Genomic DNA, 21,300 nt, shown 5'->3' with positions numbered 1-21,300 from the left:
AGCTCAGCAGACAGTATCACACAGGATAGGATTAGATACACAGCTCAGCAGACAGTATCACACAGGATAGGATTAGATACACAGCTCAGCAGACAGTATCACACAGGATAGGATTAGATACACAGCTCAGCAGACAGTATCACACAGGATAGGATTAGATACACAGCTCAGCAGACAGTATCACACAGGATAGGATTAGATACACAGCTCAGCAGACAGTATCACACAGGATAGGATTAGATACACAGCTCAGCAGACAGTATCACACAGGATAGGATTAGATACACAGCTCAGCAGACAGTATCACACAGGATAGGATTAGATACACAGCTCAGCAGACAGTATCACACAGGATAGGATTAGATACACAGCTCAGCAGACAGTATCACACAGGATAGGATTAGATACACAGCTCAGCAGACAGTATCACACAGGATAGGATTAGATACACAGCTCAGCAGACAGTATCACACAGGATAGGATTAGATACACAGCTCAGCAGACAGTATCACACAGGATAGGATTAGATACACAGCTCAGCAGACAGTATCACACAGGATAGGATTAGATACACAGCTCAGCAGACAGTATCACACAGGATAGGATTAGATACACAGCTCAGCCAGTATCACACAGGATAGGATTAGATACACAGCAGACAGTATCACACAGGATAGGATTAGATACACAGCTCAGCAGACAGTATCCACAGGATAGGATTAGATACACAGCTCAGCAGACAGTATCACACAGGATAGGATTAGATACACAGCTCAGCAGACAGTATCACACAGGATAGGATTAGATACACAGCTCAGCAGACAGTATCACACAGGATAGGATTAGATACACAGCTCAGCAGACAGTATCACACAGGATAGGATTAGATACACAGCTCAGCAGACAGTATCACACAGGATAGGATTAGATACACAGCTCAGCAGACAGTATCACACAGGATAGGATTAGATACACAGCTCAGCAGACAGTATCACACAGGATAGGATTAGATACACAGCTCAGCAGACAGTATCACACAGGATAGGATTAGATACACAGCTCAGCAGACAGTATCACACAGGATAGGATTAGATACACAGCTCAGCAGACAGTATCACACAGGATAGGATTAGATACACAGCTCAGCAGACAGTATCACACAGGATAGGATTAGATACACAGCTCAGCAGACAGTATCACACAGGATAGGATTAGATACACAGCTCAGCAGACAGTATCACACAGGAAGGATAGATACACAGCTCAGCAGACAGTATCACACAGGATAGGATTAGATACACAGCTCAGCAGGACAGTATCACACAGATAGGATTAGATACACTAGCTCAGCAGACAGTATCACAACAGGATAGGATTAGATACACTAGCTCAGCAGACATGTATCACACAGGATAGGCTTAGATACCCACTAGCTCAGCAGACAGTATACACAGGATAGGATTAGATACACAGCTCAGCAGACAGTATCACACAGGATAGGATTAGATACACGGCTCAGCAGACAGTATCACACAGGATAGGATTAGATACACAGCTCAGCAGACTAGTATCACACAGGATAGGATTAGATACACAGCTCAGCAGACAGTATCACACAGGATAGGATTAGATACACAGCTCAGCAGACAGTATCACACAGGATAGGATTAGATACACAGCTCAGCAGTCAGTATCACACAGGATAGGATTAGATACACAGCTCAGCAGACAGTATCACACAGGATAGGATTAGATACACAGCTCAGCAGACAGTATCACACAGGATAGGATTAGATACACAGCTCAGCAGACAGTATCACACAGGATAGGATTAGATACACAGCTCAGCAGACAGTATCACACAGGATAGGATTAGATACACAGCTCAGCAGGCAGTATCACACAGGATAGGATTAGATACACAGCTCAGCAGACAGTATCACACAGGATAGGATTAGATACACAGCTCAGCAGACAGTATCACACAGGATAGGATTAGATACACAGCTCAGCAGACAGTATCACACAGGATAGGATTAGATACACAGCTCAGCAGACAGTATCACACAGGATAGGATTAGATACACAGCTCAGCAGACAGTATCACACAGGATAGGATTAGATACACAGCTCAGCAGGCAGTATCACACAGGATAGGATTAGATACACAGCTCAGCAGACAGTATCACACAGGATAGGATTAGATACACAGCTCAGCAGACAGTATCACACAGGATAGGATTAGATACACAGCTCAGCAGACAGTATCACACAGGATAGGATTAGATACACAGCTCAGCAGGCAGTATCACACAGGATAGGATTAGATACACAGCTCAGCAGACAGTATCACACAGGATAGGATTAGATACACAGCTCAGCAGACAGTATCACACAGGATAGGATTAGATACACAGCTCAGCAGACTGTATCACACAGGATAGGATTAGATACACAGCTCAGCAGACAGTATCACCACAGATAGGATTGATACACAGCTCAGCAGGACAGTATCACACAGGATAGGATTAGATACACAGCTCAGCAGACAGGTATCACACAGGATAGGATTAGAGACACAGCTCAGCAGACAGTATCACACAGGATAGGATTAGATACACAGCTCAGCAGGCAGTATCACACAGGATAGGATTAGATACACAGCTCAGCAGACAGTATCACACAGGATAGGATTAGATACACAGGCTCAGGCAGCGTATCACCAGGATAGGATTAGATACACAGCTCAGCAGACCGTATCACACAGGAATAGATTAGATACACAGCTTCAGCAGACTGTATCACACAGGATATGGATTAGATACACAGCTCAGCAGACAGTATCACACAGGATAGGATTAGATACACAGCTCAGCAGACAGTATCACACAGGATAGGATTAGATACACAGGCTCAGCAAGAGCAGTATCAACAGGATAGGATTAGATACACAGCTTCAGCAGGCAGTACACACAGGATAGGGATTAGATACACAGCTCAGCAGACATCACACAGGATAGGATTAGATACACAGCTCAGCAGACAGTATCACACAGGATAGGATTAGATACACAGCTCAGCAGGCAGTATCACACAGGATAGGATTAGATACACAGCTCAGCAGACAGTATCACACAGGATAGATTAGATACACAGCTCAGCAGGACAGTATCACACAGGATAGGATTAGATACACAGCTCAGCAGACAGTATCACACAGGATAGGATTAGATACACAGCTCAGCAGACAGTATCACACAGGATAGGATTAGATACACAGCTCAGCAGACAGTATCACACAGGATAGGATTAGATACACAGCTCAGCAGACAGTATCACACAGGATAGGATTAGATACACAGCTCAGCAGACAGTATCACACAGGATAGGATTAGATACACAGCTCAGCAGGACAGTATCACACAGGATAGGATTAGATACACAGCTCAGCAGACAGTATCACACAGGATAGGATTAGATACACAGCTCAGCAGACAGTATCACACAGGATAGGATTAGATACACAGCTCAGCAGACAGTATCACACAGGATAGGATTAGATACACAGCTCAGCAGACAGTATCACACAGGATAGGATTAGATACACAGCTCAGCAGACAGTATCACACAGGATAGGATTAGATACACAGCTCAGCAGGCAGTATCACACAGGATAGGATTAGATACACAGCTCAGCAGGCAGTATCACACAGGATAGATTAGATACACAGCTCAGCAGACAGTATCACACAGGATAGGATTAGATACACAGCTCAGCAGACAGTATCACACAGGATAGGATTAGATACACAGCTCAGCAGACAGTATCACACAGGATAGGATTAGATACACAGCTCAGCAGGCAGTATCACACAGGATAGGATTAGATACACAGCTCAGCAGACAGTATCACACAGGATAGGATTAGATACACAGCTCAGCAGACAGTATCACACAGGATAGGATTAGATACACAGCTCAGCAGACAGTATCACACAGGATAGGATTAGATACACAGCTCAGCAGGCTGTATCACACAGGATAGGATTAGATACACAGCTCAGTCAGACAGTATCACACAGGATAGGATTAGATACACAGCTCAGCAGGACAGTATCACACAGGATAGGATTAGATACACAGCTCAGCAGACAGTATCACACAGGATAGGATTAGATACACAGCTCAGCAGACAGTATCACACAGGATAGGATTAGATACACAGCTCAGCAGACAGTATCACACAGGATAGGATTAGATACACAGCTCAGCAGACAGTATCACACAGGATAGGATTAGATACACAGCTCAGCAGACAGTATCACACAGGATAGGATTAGATACACAGCTCAGCAGGCAGTATCACACAGGATAGGATTAGATACACAGCTCAGCAGGACAGTATCACACAGGATAGGATTAGATACACAGCTCAGCAGACAGTATCACACAGGATAGGATTAGATACACAGCTCAGCAGACAGTATCACACAGGATAGGATTAGATACACAGCTCAGCAGGCAGTATCACACAGGATAGGATTAGATACACAGCTCAGCAGACAGTATCACACAGGATAGGATTAGATACACAGCTCAGCAGACATGTATCACACAGGATAGGATAGATACACAGCTCAGCAGGCAGTATCACACAGGATAGGATTAGATACACAGCTCAGCAGACGTATCACACAGGATAGGATTAGATACACAGCTCAGCAGACAGTATCACACAGGATAGGATTAGATACACAGCTCAGCAGACAGTATCACACAGGATAGGATTAGATACACAGCTCAGCAGACAGTATCACACAGGATAGGATTAGATACACAGCTCAGCAGACAGTATCACACAGGATAGGATTAGATACACAGCTCAGCAGGACATGTATCACACAGGATAGGATTAGATACACAGCTCAGCAGACTGTATCACACAGGATAGGATTAGATACACAGCTCAGCAGACTGTATCACACAGGATAGGATTAGATACACAGGCTCAGCAGACTGTATCAAACAGGATAGGATTAGATACACAGGCTCTGCAGACTGTATCACACAGGATAGGATTAGATACACAGCTCAGCAGACAGTATCACACAGGATAGGATTAGATACACAGCTCAGCAGTCAGTATCACACAGGATAGGATTAGATACACAGCTCAGCAGACAGTATCACACAGGATAGGATTAGATACACAGCTCAGCAGTCAGTATCACACAGGATAGGATTAGATACACGCTCAGCAGACAGTATCACACAGGATAGGATTAGATACACAGCTCAGCAGCAGTATCACACAGGATAGGATTATATACACAGCTCAGCAGACAGTATCACACAGGATAGGATTAGATACACAGCTCAGCAGACAGTATCACACAGGATAGGATTAGATACACAGCTCAGCAGACAGTATCACACGGGATAGGATTAGATACACAGCTCAGCAGACAGTATCACACAGGATAGGATTAGATACACAGCTCAGCAGACAGTATCACACAGGATAGGATTAGATACACAGCTCAGCAGACAGTATCACACAGGATAGGATTAGATACACAGCTCAGCAGACAGGATCACACAGGATAGGATTAGATACACAGCTCAGCAGACAGGATCACATATGAGAATGTTTTATACAGGAACAGTAGACTGTATCGCAGATTATAGATTTAGATACAGAGGCGCAGCAGACAGTACCTGACATGATAAGCTTAGATACACACCACAATAGACCGTATCGTACAAAATATTCGAAAGTCGAAGAAAGTTAAGTGACATCCAATATGGTTGCTATTTTGTAAGAGGGGCCCAGACCAGGGTGGTATCCTCCCTATAACTGACCTGTACATGGACCCCTTCTCTATAGTGTCTCTATGTGTGGGGGGATAGCCAGCAAATGCATACATACTATACAGTCATAATATGCAAACGCTATGTGTGTGTTTTTTTATTTATTTATTTGTATTGTGACTCTTTAAATTTTATTGTATTTTTTTTATTCCCCTATGGGGGATTTTTACATTTTTAACAATAATGTAGTGGCATAGATCTACAAGGGAATACCTATAGACAGCGGTGAGGGCGTACTTAATTTATCCCCCGACAACATGGTCAGATAGCCCTGGGGTCCGTACATCAGCCTTCTATACAGCATATGGGCCCCTTTCACATCATAGGGATCACCTGTGGCACAATCAAAGTGGGCTCACCCCTCAGAATAAGGGCTCATTCACCCGACTGTATGTATTTTGCGGTCCTGCAAAACACAGAACCGCCAAAAATACAGATGACGTCCGTATGACATTCCTTTTTTTGGGGCGGATCCATTGTAACAATGCCTATTCTTGTCCGCAAAACATTCGAGAACAGGACATGTTCTATCTTTTTTGCGGAATGTTCATGTGAACATACGGTAACGGAATGCACATGGAGTCATTTCTGTTTTTGTTTTTTTGTAGACCCATTGAAGTGAATGGTTCAACATACGGGATGTAAAAAAAAAAAACGGACACGGAAAACAAATATGTTCGTGCACATGAGCCCTAACTCAGAAAGAACTAATGGAATAACGTAACCGCTATAAATCCCCCCACCCCCCCCCAACCAATATAACACCGATCCCCAATCCACCACAATCCCCACTACTTTGACACCGAAGCAAACTAGTCCAAAGACTCATAGGAAAGGAACAACTGCTCCGCCACACCGCTCAAGAGGAAGGAACTGGCGTGGCTCAGTGACCACCACCAGAACGCGCAGGTGGACGACTCCACCCACCTTAACTCCACCCAGCAGAGCCTCTAGGTGTAATGGCAACGCCCCCGTTGCTCCTAGAGGCTCATTTGCATATATTACAACATCATTTTTCTCAGCAATGCGGACACATATGAACCTGGGACCAACACAGATGCCTTCAGCTGCCAAGCGCACATGTAACAGGTCAGTGTCATAGGTACAAAACTGCTGACAGATGCCCATTAATTAAGGTAGGGTGCTGGGTCTCGGGAGCCGTTCCAGTGTAGCCATCATTTCCTGTGTCAATCTCTGAAATTAGATATCAATACTGGAGAATGCCACCTGGCAGAGGTGTATTATAAGTAATGTCATCTTTCAAGACAGACGCATGCCATTCCAGGCACTGAATCTTAAACACTTACTTGTCATAAGGTTGAGGAATCAGAGAGACTTAAAGGCCTTTCTCCTTAGAATGATCCGTCTACAAAAGGTTGACGACAAGGTGACCTGCTGCTGAGACCCTCAGCTATCAGTTGTGGTCTACTGTGGAGACCTGCCCATATGTATACAGTTGCCCTGCAGTGCCTCCGCAGGGGAAATGAAGTATTACACCTTTTTTTTAAACCAGTGGACTATCTGGGTGGGTTTATGGAGGGTCCTCCAGAGCAAGAGACACTTTTTGTAACCCCATGTTGGTTCCTAGCTAAGACTCCTGAGCAAACAACCTGCTCAGTTAACTCAGAAGTCCTTAATAAGATACTTAATAACAGGTTCAAAATTATTTTTGTTATAGTACAAGCTGATGTTGCAAAGCTGAGCGTGTTCAGCTCTGCTGCGTCTGTGCACTAGATGTGACCACACAATGTATTGCCACATGTCTGGTCTTCTACCTAGTACCGTCTTCCCGGCAGCTCTCATGTGTTTATAGGATGTGAGTGAATCTGTGCTTCCCAGGCAAGCAGCAGTAGGGAGGAACTGGGAGGTTCACAGGTACCAGGCTGCCAGATACAACTGGAAAAAAACCAGTTCAAGCTCTATCTGGTCCAGGTGAACTGTAGGGGAGGGGACGGGAGACGAAAAGGTGAGCAAGGAGCTGTAGAGACTGCAAGGTGCATTCACTGGGGAAGGAACTGGTCAGGAGGCTCCAGAGAAAAGCTGAACCTGCAGATCAAGACGAAAGCCGGAGCAGCAGAGTAAATGCTCATCGCCTAGACTATCCAGAGGACAAGGAGCTCAGGTCTGTGACTTCTCATATAAATGACTCAATACTACGTATATCTTACAGGTGTCATCAGCTACTGTAAAGCTTAACAGACATTTACATAGTAACTGCCCATCCAGTTCAGCCTGTTATCCTGAAAGTTGATCCAGAGGAAGGCAAAACAAAATAGGTAGAAGACAATTTTTCCCACTTTAGGAGAAAAAAATTCCTTCCAGACTCCAATCAGGCATCAGACTAATTCTCTGGATCAGCGAACCCCTCTCTAGTAGCTATAGCCTGTAATATTATTACACTCCAGAAATACATCCAGGCCCCTTCTGAACTATTTTACTGAATTCACCATCACCACGTCCATAGTCCATAGTCTCACTGCTCTTACCGTAAAGAATTCTCCTCTATGTTTGTGGAGAAACCTTTCTTGGTTACAAGTATACCTGGCAAAGTAGTTGACCTCCATATCACCCAATTCATCTCCTACTGGGTTCCCACCCAACTGTCCTGAATGAATGGTAATGCAGCAATACCGTCACATGTTACTACACGACTATGCAAAATGCCCATTCAGGGGCCTAGAAAAGCTAGGTGACAATACACACTGAGGCTTAGGAGGCTGGTTGTGCTCCGCAATAACATGTAACTAAGAAAAAAACAAGCTACAAAGAAGCCAACTCAAGTCGAGTATATGGATTTACAGGTGACTGTTCTTTATGAAGGTATAGATAGATCAATAGATAAATAGTTAGACAGATATGAGATGGATCAGTGGATATATAGACAATAGAGATCGATCGATAGATAGATAGATAGATAGATAGATAGATAGATAGATAGATAGATAGATACAGTAGATAGATACAGTAGATAGATAATTAGAGTATGGAAGAGATAAGGGATGGCCATGGGGTCTAACACAACCCCTCAAATTTAATAGTGAGTGTTACCTCTTTTTTGAAAATGCTTTAAAAAATGCTATGTATTTTATGAATGACCATTGAGTGAGTGCAACTGGGCTTATACAGTCATGAGAAAAACAAAGTCAACCTTCTTTGAATTCTATGGCTTTACATAGTAGGGCATAAAAAAACACATTTGGTTCTTAGAAGGTCTTAAAATTTGGTAAATCCAACCTCAGATGAACAACAACACATAACAGATTCCACCATGTCATTGCAAATAGAAAACCCATGTGTGAAAAACTAAGTCCACCCCAAGAATCAGTAGCTCGTAGAACCACTTTCAACAGCAATAACTTGAAGTAATCATTTCCTGTCTGACTCTATCAGTCTCTCACATCGTTCTGCAGGAATTTTGGTCTTCGACCCAATTACTGCAAGGTGCCAAGGCGCTGTACCTAGAAAGTACACCCAAATCATCGTCCCTCCATTGCCGAACTCGACGGTTGGTATGGGGCGTTTGTGCTGATATCCTGTGTTTGGTTTTCTCCAAATGTGGCGCTGTGTATTATGGCCAGACATCCAGGGGTGCACCTAGCCTTTCTGCTGCCTGAGGAGAAAACTGAAACAGCCCCCCCCCCCCCCCCAATGGCAGTTTATTAACCTAACCACTTTGCCGGAATAAAAGCGCTCATTGCCCATGGCCCGTCCACTGTCCCCTCTTGCCCCTACCTGGTGTTACCTGAGGCGATCGCCTCACCTGACTTCATTGGTGGTGCACCTCTGCAGACATCTGTACTTTGTTCTCATCTGTCCAAAGAACTCGTTCCACAAGTCTTGTGCTTTTTTCAGGGTACAACTTTGCAAACGTAAGCCTTGCTTCTATGTTCTTTTTAAAAAGAATATGTTTTCTCCTGGCAGCCCCTCCAAACAGGTCATACTTGTTCAGTCTTCTTCTAAGTACTGTCACGAATCTGACATTTAACATGTTGAGGACTGTAGAGTCTTACATGTAGCTCTTGTGGGTTTATGCAATTTTTCTAAGCACTGCACGTTCTGACCTTGGGGTGAATTTGCTGGGATGTCCAGTGCTGGGAAGATCGACAGCTGTCCTGAATGGTTTCCACATGTGAATAATGGTTCTCATTGTAGAATGATATCCTTCAGATTGTTTGAACATGGACTCATAACCCTTTCCAGATGGATGGCAACTATTGCCTCTCTAAGATCATTGCTGATGTTTTTCCTCCTTGGCATTGTATTAACACAAGCCTGAATGATCCAAGCCAACAAACTGCCAAAACCTCTGGTGGTCACAGTTTCTGATGATCAGTTAATCAAGGAAATCTCATTAGCAGCACCTGGTGGCTACTTACCTTCTTAATTCCTATGAAAGAAGCAGTAAGGGTCAGGGTGGACTTAATTTTTCACACAACACTTCTGCATTTTGACCTAGTCTTGTCGAATAAATCATGGCACAGTGTTATCTGTCATGTGTTGTTGTTCATCTGAGGTTGGAGTTACCTAATTTTAAGACCTTCTGAAGACCAGATTTTTGTATTATGTCCTGATACGTTAAAACGATAGTACTCAAAGATGGTGGACTTTGCTTTTCTCATGACTGTATTCACATGTGATTCTCCTTTAAGAACGCTAAGGGATTTTGAAGATACTACATTGTGAAATACTGAAACATTGGACCTTTACCAAGAGATCTGCCCCAAGAGGTCCTCATCCCCCCAACCCCCCCCACCCCCAGCCCCAGCCAAGCCTGGCGTGTAGGCAACATGTATTCAGAATATGTACATATCTCCTAGTGGATCATCAGCACTAGAGAAACAATACTTGTCTCCTTGAGCAACAAGCTGAAAGCAGAAGAACTGGACTTGGAAGTGGAAAAAAACACGATAAGGACCGATACTTATCGTGTATTGCCATAAAGGGCATCTGTCAGCAGACACTGGCTCACCTGTTACATGTGCACTTAGGCAGGTGAAGGCATCTGTGCTGGTCCAGCATTCATATTTGCCCACAATACTGAGAACAATTAAGTTTTAATATATGCAAATGAGCCTCTAGAAGCAACGGGGGCGTTACCCTTACACCTAGAGCAGGAATGCTCAACCTGCGGCCCTCCAGCTGTTGTAAAACTGCAACTCCCACAATTCCCTGCTGTAGGCTGATAGCTGTAGGCTGTTCGGACATGCTGGGAGTTGTAGTTTTGCAATAGCTGGAGGGCCGCAGGTTGAGCATGCCTGACCTAGAGGCTCTGCTCTATCTGCAACTGCCAGCGCCCTTCTGCACTTTGATTGACAGGGTCAGACTTGATGATGTTTTTCACTGCCTGGTCCTGTCAAAGTGCAGAGGACGCGGCAGATGCCTTCAGCTGCTAAGTACATATGTAACAGGTGAAGCGGTTTCGGATCAGAGGTACAAATCTTCTGACAGAGGGAACTGAGCATGTGCGACCTTCTGAGTCAGCTGGACAAAGAATTTAGAAAAAGAGCAAACAGCAGGTGGCGCTGTACAGATAGATTTCAGTGAATAACTCAGTGGCTCTACAAATTTTTTAATTACATGCAATTACAAAAGTAATCAGATCCAGGTGCTGGATTGTAAAATGTAGAATATTTTTGTGGGACAACCCTTTCAAAGAGACACTACCAAAAGCTTATCCTCTTTCCACTTGTGGTGGAGTTGGATGCAATTGAATGTTCTTTGTTATCAGCTATCTCCATCTCTTGTGTTTGTTAGGGCTCAGCCACATGAACATATTTTCTTTCTGTGTCAGTTCAGTTTTTTTTGCGGACCGTATATGGAACCATTCATTTCAATGGGTCCGCAAAAAAAAAACCAGACTTACTCCGTGTGCATTCCGTTTCTGTATGTCCGTATTTCCAGTTCCGCTGAGAAATAGAACATGTCCTATTATTGGCCGCATTACAGACAAGGATAGGACTGTTCTATTAGGGGTCAGCTGTTCCGTTCTGCAAAATGCCATCCGTGTTTTTTGCACATCAGTTTTTTTGCGGACGGTGGTGTGCATGAGCCCTTAGTGGGATTAGTGATGACTGCCATGTCACATATCTCCGAGGGGGAGAACATCCAGAGACATTTGTATCCATAGGGATGACTGACTTTGGTTTAGGTTTTGTGTATTTCTAGTGTCTGTGAAGGTTCTCATTTATCCAGGTCATGGTATATATCTGTAAAGAATAAATCAAGGCAACTGGACGTCCTGTAGATTTCTTGAAAACGTTTCACTCGTTCTTCCAACGAGCTTTCTCAATTCTGAGTGATTGTACAAAAAATATTTATTCCCAGAATTTTTTGTACAGTCACTCAGAATTGAGAAAGCTCGTTGGAAGAACGAGTGAAACGTTTTCAAGAAATCGACAGTACGTCCAGTTGCCTTGATTTATTCTTTACAGATATGTATTTCTAGTGTTTGCTTTTTATTGTCTAAGCAGATCCATTGATTGCAGTGAGTCAGTAAGTCAATGATTATAACCATAAAAAGAATCAGACTAGGTCAGGTAGGTCGGCCGAACCCACCAGACAACCATCTAATGTGGATGAGGTCCTCCCAACTCTCCCACGATGATAAATGTTGGGGGAGAGAAGGATCGAACATGTTGGATCTCATCATCCTTTTGTTCTGGGGGAGATAAGCTGCCGCCAAAAGTTTTTCTTATTGGCTTACTCCCTATCCCTATTTAGAATACTTGCATGCCTGACCAAGCCAAGTGTGCATGTGTGTAATGCCACCGACGGGGCGGCCTCTTGTTTGTCTGCCGCGGTCCTCTGCGTCCCACCGTGGAACGCGGAAGACGCACGAACTCCGGGTTGTGACGCGGCGGCTGCGTTCCACGGTGGAACGCGGAAGTCGTCCGGACCAATCAGCGATTCCTTCTCATTTCCTGGCCCTATTTAAGGGCACTGATGAGGCAGCATGGCGTGCTGTGATTGTTGTCTGAACGCCTGCTGCCTCACCAACCTGTGTATGGGACTATCACCAACCGGACCCTTCTCATCCCCCTGCTGCCATCTGGAAGACGGACCCGCTCAGTCCTGATACTGGAGTCACCTGGGAGTCTCAGCCATCACACAGCTACTGCCAATCGCAAGTACCCTATCGGTGAGAGAGCACCTCTCCTCTGCCTGCATGCAGGCTGATATAACTGAGTATTAGACTTACTGAGTACCCGCTCTTACCCTGCCGCAGCCACCACATTCTAGTGTTTCAACTACCAACCCACAGTCTATGAAGCAATAGTACTGTGTTGAATTGTGTTGTTTTTCCTTTGATCACGTGATGGTAGAATCTCAAACTCACCGTTGAGATTGTGAGTGACGCCTGAGATTCATATCTGATTGATCCTATTACTCCGCAGTTGAGATCCACTATTGTAAAAACTGCAGACGCGACAATGTGTATGGGGTACCAAATGCCTAACAGCTATTTAATGTGTATGGCGAGATTTAGAGTAAAGCAATTTAGCCTTCAAAGCTAGGAAGATACAATCTGAGTAACAGGCATTGTATTTGTGTATACCTTTTTTGGAATATTATTATTGTTTTTTTATGTTGTTATTATCTTTATTAAAGGTAGATAGGTAGGAGATAGATACTACATAGATAATAGATAGATAGATATGAGACTTCGCACTCCAGGTATGGTGAAGGGTGGTGGACCCATTTTAATCACCTAACTGCGACTTTTCAGCCCAACACAATGAGATCTTCTCAAGCTGGAGAAAGGCCTCATTGTGTTGGGCTGAATTGTCGCAGTTGGGTGAATAAAGCGGGTCCACCACCCTTCACCATATCTGGAGTGCAGCCTTTTTTTTTTACAAACTATACATTGGTTAGAACCAATGGTCTTGAAGGGACTGCAGCCATCTACAATCTCATCTTACATTCAGGTGCTCAGGGGTTAATCCGGGGTTTAAAACAAAAACTGTTATACTCTCCTCATCCACTTGATCGCTTGCAAAGTGCTAATTTGCATATGAATTAAACGTTGTTTTTCCAGCTTCTGCAAGTGTAAAGAAAATAACGAAGGTACCATTACATTCATAGGTGCGCGATAGGACAATGTAAGCGCTGTATATGGACATATGGTGGAGATTTGGTTCAAGTGCATGGAGCTGAGCTGCAATACCAAAGTAACTTTCTCTCTAATCCTGGAAAGCCCCTTTAAACTGGTGACGGGTTTTACATGAAGGCTTCTAGAAGTTTATGGAGAGGGTGATTCAGCTCCTGTGCATTGACTTTGTGTACCAGACCCTGCAGTATTAAGAAATCACTGGTAACGTTCCAGTCCTTCTGTCAGGATCATATATGACTTCTTACTTCTGTGTGCGAGAAGCCTTCAGGCATGGTCAATGCTGTATAAGAAAGTAGGCAACAAAGGAGCATTTATGAGATGCCTCCATGAGATAAAGCTGTGACTCTGTAATCTGAAGATTCGGTTCAGTGAGCCGGGAAGGTCATGTTGGCTTTTGTAGATTAGTTATATAATCTGGGACACACACCAGTAAAAGAGAGGTATAACATGAAAATCCTGTGCCCTAATGTAAAATCTCCAATAGTTCCCTCACCTACCAGGTGCTACTTATAAGACTGGTATTTTTGAATGTTGGAGTAATCTTTTGGTATCCTCAGGTACCAGGGCCCAAGTGTGACCTTGAAAGTAGGGCATTTAAGTAGAAGCAGCAATGGTGATTTCCTCATCTCAAACAATTTATTGAAATGAAATCCAACACCAGTGCTGGGTATACCCCCACAAAAATGTCAATGTCTCAAAAACTTATCATGTGGCCTTAAGCATCAATTACAGCTTGACAACGACATCTCATGCTGTTCACAAGTTGACATATTGTCTCCTGTCCACTCTTCTTGAAGGGCAGCCCTCAGGTCATTGAGGTTCTGGGGTACAGAGTTACGAGCCTCTAAATGGCAACTCAGCTGATCCCATAGGTTTTGAATGGGATTCAGGTCTGGATAAAGTGCAGACCACTTAATTTGAGGTCCCCCAGTCTCTAGCAGCTGTTCCCTTATAATGCGACCTCGATGAGCATGGCGCATTGTCGTCCATGAAGATGAAATTAGGCCTGTATTGTTCATGTAGAGGCACCATGACTGGATTAATGATGTTATTCAAGTAGTATGGGCTTGTGACTGGACCATTCACAAAGTGTAGGGCAGTTCTGTATTGACTAGACACCTGCCCACCCTGTAACACCACCACCACCAAAGGCTCATCTGCTGACAACAGTGGCTGATGCATAGAGCTCTCGTTGACGTCTCCAACATCGTTGGCGGCCATCATTTCTGCTCAATGTGAATCGACTTTCATCACTGAACAGCACTGAGGCCCACTGGTCCCTCGTCCAGCGTAGATGCTCCCTGGCCCATGCAAGACGATGACACCTGCGGTCAGGTACCCTTGCAGGTCATCTAGCACTCAGACCACGCTGATGTAAACGGTTTTGAATGGTCTGACGTGACACTTGGGTGCCTCTCACCTCCCTTAAATGTGCCTGGATTTATGTGGCATTTATCATCCGGTTTCGTAGGGCATTGTTCACAATGAAGCAGTCATCAGTGTGGGATGTGGCCAGGGCCGCACCGCTAATTAGGCGAGGCGAGGCAATCGCCTTAGGTCGCGTGGCGCTGGTGACGAGTGGGGGGAGTTTGTATGTACTTCTGGTAATGCCCAATAAATAAAATAAACTTAGGCACTCCTTGAGATTTGTTTAAAGTACTGTGCTTATTTTTTATTTGGTTTTCATATGCAAAGCAACTTTATCGTGTAAATGTGACGTTTCGGTCCTACTTGGACCTTTTTCAAACGCTAAATGACAAAATACAAAAATTCCATATGAGTATCAGAAAATTACAAGAAATAAGAAAGCAAAATTGCGTCAAATCTGTCAAATCTGTCTGTGATTGTACTGATACTGATACGCAGGTTAGCATAGTAAAGTCAGAGAGACATTCTTCAGAGCGTATAATATATAGTAATATTCAGAAAAACCTCTGAGGTAGAGTATATGTGGACAATATTGGAATCTTTCAGTAGGGGCTATATTGTCGTGTACATATTGTAATTTTCTGATACTCATATACACTCACCTAAAGAATTATTAGGAACACCATACTAATACGGTGTTGGACCCCCTTTTGCCTTCAGAACTGCCTTAATTCTACATGGCATTGATTCAACAAGGTGCTGATAGCATTCTTTAGAAATGTTGGTCCATATTGATAGGATAGCATCTTGCAGTTGATGGAGATTTGAGGGATGCACATCCAGGGCACGAAGCTCCCGTTCCACCACATCCCAAAGATGCTCTATTGGGTTGAGATCTGGTGACTGTGGGGCCATTTTAGTACAGTGAACTCATTGTCATGTTCAAGAAACCAATTTGAAATGATTCGAGCTTTGTGACACGGTGCATTATCCTGCTGGAAGTAGCCATCAGAGGATGGGTACATGGTGGTCATGAAGGGATGGACATGGTCAGAAACAATGCTCAGGTAGCCCGTGGAATTTAAGCGATGGCCAATTGGCGGGGCCTAAAGTGTGCCCAGAAAACATCCCCCACACCATTACACCACCACCACCAGCCTGCACAGTGGTAACAAGGCATGATGGATACATGTTCTCATTCTGTTTACGCCAAATTCGGACTCTACCATTTGAATGTCTCAACACAAATCGAGACTCATCAGACCAGGCAACATTTTTCCAATCTTCAACAGTCCAATTTTGGTGAGCTTGTGCAAATTGTAGCCTCTTTTTCCTATTTGTAGTGGAGATGAGTGGTACCCGGTGGGGTCTTCTGCTGTTGTAGCCCATCCGCCTCAAGGTTGTGTGTGTTGTGGCTTCACAAATGCTTTGCTGCAGACCTCGGTTGTAACGAGTGGTTATTTCAGTCAACGTTGCTCTTCTATCAGCTTGAATCAGTCGGCCCATTCTCCTCTGACCTCTAGCATCAACAAGGCATTTTCGCCCACAGGACTGCCGCATACTGGATGTTTTTCCCTTTTCACACCATTCTTTGTAAACCCTAGAAATGGTTGTGCGTGTAAATACCAGTAACTGAGCAGATTGTGAAATACTCAGACCGGCCCGTCTGGCACCAACAACCATGCCACGCTCAAAATTGCTTAAATCACCTTTCTTTCCCATTCTGACATTCAGTTTGGAGTTCAGGAGGTTGTCTTGACCAGGACCACAACCCTACATGCATTGAAGCAACTGCCATGTGATTGGTTGACTAGATAATTGCATTAATGAGAAATAGAACAGGTGTTCCTAATAATTCTTTAGGTGAGTGTAGAATATTTGCATTTTGGCATTTAGTGTTTGAAAAGGGTCCAAGTAGGACCGAAACGTCACACGTACACAATAAAGTTGCTTTGCATATGAAAACCATACAAAAAATAAGCACCGTACTTCAAACAAATCTCAAGGCCTAAGTTTATTTTATTTATAGATTTTTACGGGGTTGGGACCCCACAACTAGAGCATGCAAACAACAGGAAACGTGTGCCACTTTCTACTAAGAGTATTACTTCCGGTAATGCCTACATGGAGTTTGTATGTTTGTCCTACAACATTTCCATGGAGTTTGTATGTTCTTATTGTAATACCTGCATGGAGTTTGACTGTTCTTCTGGTAACATTTCATAGAGTTTGTATGTTCTTTCTGTACTTTCATGGGCTCCTCCAGATTCTGGAGCCAAGTACCTTGTTCTACGTTAATTATGTATTTGTTCTGATTGGATGGAATCCTAGATTTTGGTGTAATATCAGACACCTCTGTTGGCGTGCCCATGGGTGTAATATGAGACACCTCTGTTGGTGATATACCTTTATGAAAGGCCACCAAACACAGCTGAGCTATAAAAACTGTAATATGATATTATAAGGAAGAAAACCAAACTTCACATGTAATCTGCTTGTCAACACACAGTGCATTGTCTCAGAACGGGAACTGTCAACAGAGTATTGTATGTGCCTATCCTCCGAGTACGAAACCTGTGATAGGAGTCAGGATAAATACTGTTACTGTACATAAAAGTTATACGTCATCACGTTTATTAGCACCAACATATTCTGTACTACTGACCCTGGTCCTAATCTAAATCTCCTTTCTCAGGCTCACACCCTTTAAGGGCAATTTCATAGGAAGTCAAATAACCTATCATAATTTTTTGGGAGGATGTGAGAAGACCAGAGAATCCTGTGGAAACCCACACAAACATGGAGAGACAATACGAACCCCATGCAGATGTTACCAGGACCCTAGTTCTGGAAGCAATTCAGATCTCATTGTCATTAGTCTCAAGGCAAAACCTGCTTTCATCACTGAACACTACCGTTTGCCATTGTTGGCCACATTACAGTTCACAGGAGGGCTGGAGAGCACCTACTGCCATCATACATAGTACGGAGACACACAGGGCCAACAACAGGTGTCATAGTGGGGGACACCATTGGCTACCATGGCCGCATGGCAGGTGCAGCACTATGAAGTGCCTTTTGCGCTGTGGCATTAGAAGAATTTTGATATCTCTGACTTTTAGTCTAACCAGACTGTCTGTTACTCTGTAATTCCTCTAGCGCCGTTCTATGGAAACAGTAGGTTTAAAGAGCACACCAAATGCTTGAAATAACCTCTTTATTAACTTCAACCTTTCTTCATATATAACACTGCCATCAGGTTCTCAACTTCCAAGTGACTTTTATCACTCTCAAGTAGAACAACTAACTTCTGTATAGGACGTTCCAACCTGAGTGGAGTAGTGGGACGTTTTCCTTTTTTGTCAAGTTTTGAGTCTCCTATTTGTAACAACTCTCTTCTTACTAGTCTGTCTTCATTCTTTTGAACTTCTAGAACTTTGGCCAATTTCCATTGACTTCTAGGTAACTCTTCTTCTTTTACTAACACTATGTCACCAACTTGGACCTTTCTTCTGGGTGTTTGCCATTTACTTCTTAGCATAAGATTGGCTAAGTACTGTTTCCTCCATCTATTCCAAAACCGTTCTAATAGATATTGAACTCTTCGCACTTCTGCTAGCGAAGGAAGTCACACTTGAGATTGTGGTTCCACCTAAGGACCTAGCATAGTCTCTCCTAAAAAGCTTGTTCATTTTTCTTCTTGCTTTAACTTCATCATAGTTTTCCGCAGATGATAGTTCTCTCATAAGCTTTATTAAATCTTTAGTGACTGCAGTACATGTATCCATGTTCCTTACAATGTCCTGGGAAGGTGTTGTAAACGACCGCAGGTTGACATATGCTGCCATAAGCTCTGATTCTGATTCTTCTACCTTCTCTAACATCACTCAAGTTCCTTTTTATACTTTCTTGCTTTAGCTTTCTACAAATGTCTTTAATGTATGATTTCCACCTATCATACATCCGGGCAAACTTTTTCTCCTTTAATGCTGCTTCTTGCTCCAAATTTTCCAGCATCTTTGGGGTCGGTTTTCTGGCACATGATGAATGTCTTAGTTCAACTGTTTGGGCTATATTTGTTTGAGGCAAGACTAATGCTATATCAGACTCTTCTACCTCAGACAGGTTCCCTTGCTCTTCCCCCTCTACTCTATCTATCTTTGTATCCTCTAACAGTGGCATGGTAATACTAGGCTCAGATATTTTACTTTAAATGCAATACTGACAATCAATACGAATATTAAGAGTCCTTTCACTTTAAATGCAATATTGACAAATGCAGAAATAAATGACTTTCACTTTAAATGCAATAGAGTCCGTGTAATACAAACTGTCCTTTGCTTTACTTTAAAGTCTCTTATTTCTGAACACAAAAATGTCTCTATATGCCAAAGCCTATATGCAATGATAAGTAATAAAAGGAAAGCTCTGACCTTATTCTGAAGAGCAAATGTCTGTCTTAAAGGAGACTTGTCTTTTCTTAATGTGATGCGATGTTCTGCGATGACTTGCGATGCTCTGTGATGACTTGCAATGCTCTGCGCTGACTTGCGATCCTCTGTGCAGACTTGCGATGCTCTGCGCTGAGTTGCGATGCTCTGTGGAGACTTGCGATGTGCTGGCTTGGATACGCTGCTGCAGGCTTTTGGCCTAGTGGCGGGAAACTAGCTGGCTGCAGTACATGGCCTCTTCATGGATAGCGGTGCGGGCACTCTAGCTCTGGACTTTGGCTTCCCACCATGCATCTCTTTCTCTCTCTAGGGATCGTAGGAGGGTTGGCGCTTTTTCTCTGACTATTTTGCCTTTGTCGTTCTGCCACTTTAAGAGTCGGCTAGCAGTTTGACTAATGCACACATTCTATGGCCTCTATAGTAGCTCCGCTGAGGCGTCTTTGTTTGCTCACTCAGGGAACAGTTGCTGTGTGGCGGTATATGCTGGCGCTCTGCTGCTCTAATACGCTCTTTACTGTGCAAGTTGAGGAGCGCTATCACTTCGCCCTCTGAGGGCAATAGTTCCACTTTGGCAGACGCAGAACTATTAAATGCCTTTTGCGCTGTGGCATTAGAAGAATTTTGATATCTCTGACTTTTAGTCTAACCAGACTGTCTGTTACTCTGTAATTCCTCTAGCGCTGTTCTATGGAAACAGTAGGTTTAAAGAGTACACCAAATGCTTGAAATAACTTCTTTATTAAGTTCAACTTCAACTCCACAGCAGATAGTCCATGTACAAAACACATGTTGAAAAGATATCACAAAATGGCGGTTGTGCAGTTAGCAGTAACTATTTGAAGATTAGTTGAGTATGTTTTGGTATGGTTGTATGCAATTTGGATTGTAATATGTTTGTATGGTATTTGTAGTAGTTCACAGTTGCAACTGTAGCTTGCAATTTGCAATTTGTACTTTGCAATTGATTTGGTTGCAATTGAATTTGTACTTTGCAATTGGTGGAACTGTAAGTAAACACACATATAACTGGTTCAATATACAGTTCCAATCACAATACTAACAACAGGAACATTATATAACTGTTTAAATACCTGTAATCTGTATTGTGGTACTGCGCGATGCACTCCCTGTCCACCTTCACTATCTGTCAGTGCCCTAAAGACACAATAGCTATACAATTTCAGATTGGTAATTACCTGTTCCTGAATTCTTGTTTATTCGACTGTGTACTGGTATCTTTTCTTTCGCTCTTACATCAGCATGAAGGGGATTCGGGAGGCTAAACCCTATTACTTTTAGTGAGCTTGCCCCGGCCGGCGGCACAGCTGTAATTAAAAAGTTTGCTCGCTTGCGCTCACACGGAGCACTGTGTGATGTCACGGTTTGAGCTACGGATGGTTAGGAGGACCAAAATTACTCCAACGCGTTTCAAATAAAACTTTATTCTTCATCAGGGATACTAGTTCAGTCTCCTCCTGCTCTGACTCTAAAAGAGGACAA

The 21,300-nt window shown here is 43.4% G+C and overlaps 1 protein-coding gene across 2 annotated transcripts in view; it reads left to right on the top strand.

The window, feature by feature from the left end:
• SCNN1A (sodium channel epithelial 1 subunit alpha) overlaps positions 1-21,300 on the top strand; it is a 98,597-nt gene that overhangs the window by 14,753 nt on the left and 62,544 nt on the right. Inside the window, exon 1 of one of the 2 annotated variants that reach the window (XM_044297668.1) lies at positions 7,759-7,993. The exons of the other annotated variant lie outside the window; for it this stretch is intronic. The gene's annotated coding sequence lies outside the window, so the exon portion shown is untranslated. Of the gene's footprint in view, positions 1-7,758; positions 7,994-21,300 lie in introns of those variants that run through there. 2 annotated transcript variants of the gene reach the window in all.

The sequence above is a fragment of the Bufo gargarizans genome, chromosome 6 (assembly GCF_014858855.1).
Source record: "Bufo gargarizans isolate SCDJY-AF-19 chromosome 6, ASM1485885v1, whole genome shotgun sequence".
Taxonomy (NCBI): Eukaryota; Metazoa; Chordata; class Amphibia; order Anura; family Bufonidae; genus Bufo; species Bufo gargarizans.
The sequence above is the reverse complement of the archived record's forward strand: the minus strand, read 5'-3'. Positions and strand labels throughout refer to the sequence as shown.